The sequence below is a fragment of the Engystomops pustulosus genome, chromosome 6 (genome assembly GCF_040894005.1).
Source record: "Engystomops pustulosus chromosome 6, aEngPut4.maternal, whole genome shotgun sequence".
NCBI lineage: Eukaryota > Metazoa > Chordata > Amphibia > Anura > Leptodactylidae > Engystomops > Engystomops pustulosus.
The window spans coordinates 21933572-21939571 of NC_092416.1; the positions used below are offsets into that span (position 1 = coordinate 21933572).

At 39.2% G+C, this 6000-nt stretch overlaps 1 protein-coding gene across 1 annotated transcript in view; it reads right to left on the minus strand.

The window, feature by feature from the left end:
- LOC140134649 (IgGFc-binding protein-like) overlaps positions 1–3580 on the minus strand; it is a 68295-nt gene extending 64715 nt beyond the window's left edge. The window contains exon 1 of the mRNA XM_072155112.1: positions 3493–3580. The gene's annotated coding sequence lies outside the window, so the exon portion shown is untranslated. The remainder of the gene's footprint in view (positions 1–3492) is intronic.
- Positions 3581–6000: the final 2420 nt, after the last annotated feature.

Consider the following 6000-nt stretch of genomic DNA (forward strand, 5'->3'; position numbering starts at 1 on the left):
AGCCCCTAAAGGCCTCCCTTTACTAATTAAGAGCCCCTAGCGGCCTCCCTTTACTAATTAAGAGCCCCTAGCGGCCTCCCTTTACTAATTAAGAGCCCCTAGCGGCCTCCCTTTACTAATTGAGAGCCCCTAGCGGCCTCCCTTTACTAATTAAGAGCCCCTAGCGGCCTCCCTTTACTAGTTAAAAGGCCCTAGAGGCCCCCCTTTACTGATTAAAAGGCCCTAGAGGCCTCCCTTTACTGATTAAAAGGCCCTAGAGGCCTCCCTTTACTAATTAAAAGCCCCTAGAGGCCCCCCTTTACTAATTAAAAGCCCCTACCGGCCTCCCTTTACTAATTAAGAGCCCCTAGCGGCCTCCCTTTACCAATTAAAAGGCCCTAAAGACCTCCCTTTACTAATTAAAAGGCCCTAAAGGCCTCCCTTTACTAATTAAAAGGCCCTAGAGGCCTCCCTTAACTAATAAAAAGCCCCAGCCTCCCTTTACTAATGAAAAAACCCCCCTAGCTTCCTTCCTTATACAAATAATAACATTATATACTTACCCTTGATGTCTTCTTCCGCGTAACTTCTCTCCTAATGGTGATCCGCCCATCTTCTGTAGCTCCTGTATCGCGCGGGCCATGTCACGTGGCTTACGCGACCTGACGCCAGGTCGCGTCAGTCACGTGACATGGGCCGCGCGGTGCAGGAGCTATGGAAGATGGACGGACCGCCGACGCGGGGCCTGTTGGTAAGTATGGGGGCCAAAACACAGGGGCACGGCGGCAGCGATACACAGGGGCTCCCCGCGGCACACTCAACCATGTGTCGCGGCACACAGGTTGAAAATCACTGTTGTACATAGAGGGCAGTATTATAGTCGTTATATTCTTGTACATAAGGGGCAGTATTATAGTAGTAATATTCTTGTACATAGGGGACAGTATTATAGTAGTTATATTCTTGTACATAGGGAGCAGTATTATAGTAGTTGTATTCTTGTACATGGGGGGCAGTATTATAGTAGTTCTATTCTTGTACATAGGAGCAGTATTATAGTATTTATATTCTTGTACATAGGAGGCAGTATTATAGTCGTTATATTCTTGTACATAGGGGGCAGTATTATAGTAGTTATATTCCTGTACATAGGGGGCAGTATTATAGTAGTTATATTCTTGTACATAGGGGGCAGTATTATAGTAGTTATATTCTTGTATATAGGGGGCAGTATTATAGTAGTTATATTCTTGTACATAGGGGCAGTATTATAGTTGTTATATTCTTGTACATAAGGGCAGTATTATAGTAGTTATATTCCTGTACATAGGGGGCAGTATTATAGTAGTTATATTCTTGTACATAAGGGCAGTATTATAGTAGTTATATTCCTGTACATAGGGGGCAGTATTATAGTAGTTATATTCTTGTACATAAGGGCGGTATTATAGTCGTTATATTCTTGTACATAGGGGGCAGTATTATACTAGAGTGTTATTGTAAGTGTAGTCTCTTACATAGAATGATTTATAATAGTTGTATTCCTTTACATGGGTGTAACATTAATTTGATTTCAGTTCCTAATGTTAATTCCTCATGTATGCATGCAATGTATAAATGATATACTCTACATTCATTAATGCCAAACTTTCAGTTTGTTCTTTCTATAAAATCTACTTGTTTATAAAATTAGCATTTTTTAATGAGTTATTTTTTTTCCATGCATGCACGATTACAATCATTTGCATTGGTGAATGTTATTATAAAAAGTCTTATGAATGATTAATATACTTTTAACAACCCGGGAATTATGAATACATTACATATAAAAGCAGAATCTATACTGGATACACAGTAGATGAGATTTGCTTGGAGTGTTGATTTCCTTTCTTTTTATTGTGCTCTTCGTATGCACTTTATATCTGTATAATCTTCTGATATCATGAATTACTGACATTGTGACAATAATCAGAGCATCAATATTATGGGACACCCAATAGCATTTATTCACATTGTTCCCTGTTTTTCTCTTTTCTTGGCACGAGCTCATGATCCATGATTAGGAACATTCCATTTCACAAAATTCCATGAGTCAACTTTAGGATCCGGTTTTACCGGGTTAATACACTATACATTTACTCTATAAGCTTAATAACCCAAGACCTGGCCTCCATTCATTACCATTCTGTGGGACATTGACCATGGTTGATGTAATATAGATGATTAATATCTGATTGGATTATATACCTTTTTAGATAACAGCTACTGTGGACTAATATAAGCATTTTTAAGTATAAAGCCAGCATGGACATATATTTTACTAGTATTAGGTGAACCCAAACCACAAAAGAAGTTTGGGGTCGGTGCCGAATTCGGCTCAATTACCGCTGTAGTTAACAAGATTGATGCTGTGGGCAAAGTCACCGGCAGCATTCAAAAGTTAAAGGAGAGCCATACAAGTGCAGTAACCTCTCACTGTGGCCGTAAAATAGGTATCTGGGTTAAACTCTGTTGAACTCTTATGGTCTATTCTGTGCTTATGTCATAGATACCTAAGATGGGATGTTAAGAACTCCATATCAGTCCAAATGTTTAGAGTTTTTCAAAAATCTGCAGATTTCATTGGTTTATTTGAAAATCTTATGTGTCTGGGGACTTCTTATCATTCTCTCAATGGTAGAAGGGGGATAATAATGCAACACTTAGATTTCACCTGCCTGATTTTTAAGTTCTCTGGGAGATAAATTATTGCCAGAGGAATATCTCTCAATTTTTGCTTCTCCATACATGTACTGCCTTATCTAGCCAAGCATGCATGTATATAGAATAGCCAAGGGAGATAGCTATTGGCACAAAGGGTGTTTCTGGACATCTATCTTACAATCATGACTATTTAATATCCCATAGTTCTGCATGGGGATTTGTTTGTCTGTGAACTTGTGCACATCAATGAAAATCCCAGCCATCTGTTCATTTTCCATTAATCTGTACACAGGGAACAACAGTACATATTGGGACAACCCCATTATTCAAGCATAGGGGAACCCAGTAACATATGTTTATTTTAGCCATAGCACCACCAAAAGTGTAAGGAAGTATTGCATATTTAATATTGGACTGTCTAAGAAATCCACCTGTAGCTCTTTAAAGAAATATGTGTTATTGCCTCTCATTGGACATCTACATTATGGAATCAAATCTTATCAAATATGATATCTAAAAGTAGGTTTTCTAAGCTGAAGATCTCATCCAAAAGCAGTTAGACTGAGGTTTCATCATGCAATTTTTTTTTAATTATTTTAATTTATTTACCGATATTTAATGTTTTAGTTTGCCAGTTATCTTTAGTGCTATTGTTTCCACATTTACAAATTTAAAAAAATAATTTTCAAACATTTTAATTTGAAATGTCTATTATTTAAAATTCTAAGAATAAATCTTTTTCTTTCTGGTGGGTGTTTAAACATTCACAAGCAAGTGCTACATGACTTGATATATAATTAGTATCCTTACCTGCTCCTCTCTTGCCCCGGACTGTGAATACCTTGGCATAGGGCAATGTTTATATAGGTTACTGCATCCTTACCTCTCACTTCTAAAGCCAATTTACATATCTTAAAAAAGAAAGCACGTCCAGTGCACCGCCCTTCACCATTGTGCAAGACACATTAAGCTCAGTGCAGGGAGATTGGCAGGGGACCAACTTAAAGATTTATTGTAGGTGACAGGGAACACTTCTTATGATAATTTGCATCTTTCCCTGATATCTGTATAGGATTGCTTTCAGAAGTCTTCACACCCAATGTGAAAGAATGTGCAAATAAAGATGATGCTAATTATTCTACATTTTAGGAATTTGGGGTGTTACCAAAAAAGTACAAAACAAAAAATGAGCACCCACTTAAACTCCAGTGGGGTCAGACCGACCAACAGAGTATTAGAGGATCCTAACACAACAAAGAACTTCAAAAGTTCAGGAAAAGTCTCATTTGGATGCTTACCTGGGTCTATTATTTAGATGGTCATGTATATTGGGACCCCCAAATATAAGTTTGACACTGACCACCAGAGATATAACTTTCATTATGAAATGGAGTCAGACAGGTTTTTTGGTGATACTGATTAAGATGATTTGATTTTAGTTTTATGGATTCAAGTCTACATTCAGCACTATTTATTTGAAGATGGTATTGTAGAGGTCCATCTGATCTCCATATTCACAAAATAATATTTCCATCGATCCAAGGTTGAATTACACAAGGGATCCTTAAAGGAACACTCTAGTCATGGCTTATTAATTGAATTATACCCTGTGCAGGGCCTGAAGGGAAGATCATGATTCTAGGCTCTAGCAAGGTTCTAGGAGTCATACTCCTCCCTTCAGACCCTGCACCATGCATTATTCAACTAATTATCTTTGACTGCAGGGTTCCTTAGCACAGGTTCAGATTCTGGTTCAGATATGTCAGTTCTCTTCCTTTGGTTAGAGTTTGTTGAATGTTTGTTTGATTAATCACTTACTTTATATTGCTGACCCAGTAAACATGCTGGAGGTGCAAGGCCTCACCACAGATATTTAGTTACATTGAGCTTTGTGCATAAGAGTATTTCCTATATCATTCAACAAAGAAGGCAATACACCCCGTGGAGACTCCCAACCAGTCTGGAGTATCAGTCATTTCCTTAAAGTGGGTTCATGGTATGTGTATGTTGATAGTCTTCTTATGTAGTAGATGCAGCTGGTCTCATTTTAAGCAAGATTTAGTGCATTACAATGAAAAAGACTCCTTGTATTGGATCAGGAGCAGATAATATGTGATTGGTTAACTCTACAAAAGCAAGAGTTTATAAGCAACATTCTGGTACATAGAAGGTCTTGAGACTGGCATTTCCTCCCAGACAATTTTCTGTAAAATTCTAAATAAAAGGGCTTTCTTTAGACAATATTATTATACTGCTGCTACTGTTCAACATCAAACTGACAGTTGTCATGGGTGTCACTGCGATTTATCTCTCAGATCACAGACACACCCTTGCCCCTCTCTGTGGCGCTGCCCATCCTGGCCCGCACTCACCTCTCCACTTGACTGCTCCCATTCTGACTAGGCTGCATGCACGTCCCCACTGATTGGCGCTGGTCACTTCTGGATTTGCATTTAAACCGGTGCTCCCATCTATCCCACCGGATCTTTCAGCTATATGCCATAGAGAAAGCTTCCCTTGCTGGTTGTTCCTGTTTCCATTCCCATTCCTGCTTCTGCTTGATTTCCTGTTGTTGACCCCGGACCTGACCCTGACATTGCTTCTGTTCTGCCAGCCTTGATCTCCTGCTCCATTTCCGACTCTGCACCTCTGCCGCCAGCCCAAACCATCTAGTCGCACCTGTGGAACAACCTGGTGGCACCACGCCGCAGCAAAACCATTTTGTTTTCGGCGGGGTCTGGTGAAGACCAGGTGCCACTTAGATTCCGGTCCTAGGTGTCGTCTAGTGTCATCTCCGGCAGGGGTCCAGGGGGTTGACTGACCCCGAGCCCTGAAAACGGTCGAGTATGTCTCATGATGCCGGATAAAACACTAGAGACCAACTTAGACAATCAATGATTGACAGGCAGATAGATATTACATGGCTAGGAGACTAATAGCATTTTATTAAATATTTTTGGCAGCTTGAGAGAATTACTTGCGTAATATTTAACAATGGTCTAACTTTTTATTGTATGTTTTAGGCAACTCATATAGGCAAAGAAAGCAGGATTGTTTGTTTATTTTCTTCTTAGAATTACTTCCTTATTCAGCCCTCTGGGATTTCCCTGCACAAATCTGATTAAAACCATCTTGGCGCCAACATGCAGAGATCAATAGGTAATTCATCTCCTTTCGGTTTATACTTCAAGAATAAAAACAAAAGCTGTAAGACTGGCATAGAGTATCTGTAAAAGGACATATAATAGGAAACGACATAACAGTGTTCAATCTCATCTGGTTACTACTTTTGCCAGTTCCAGTGATTGTAGTTTAATA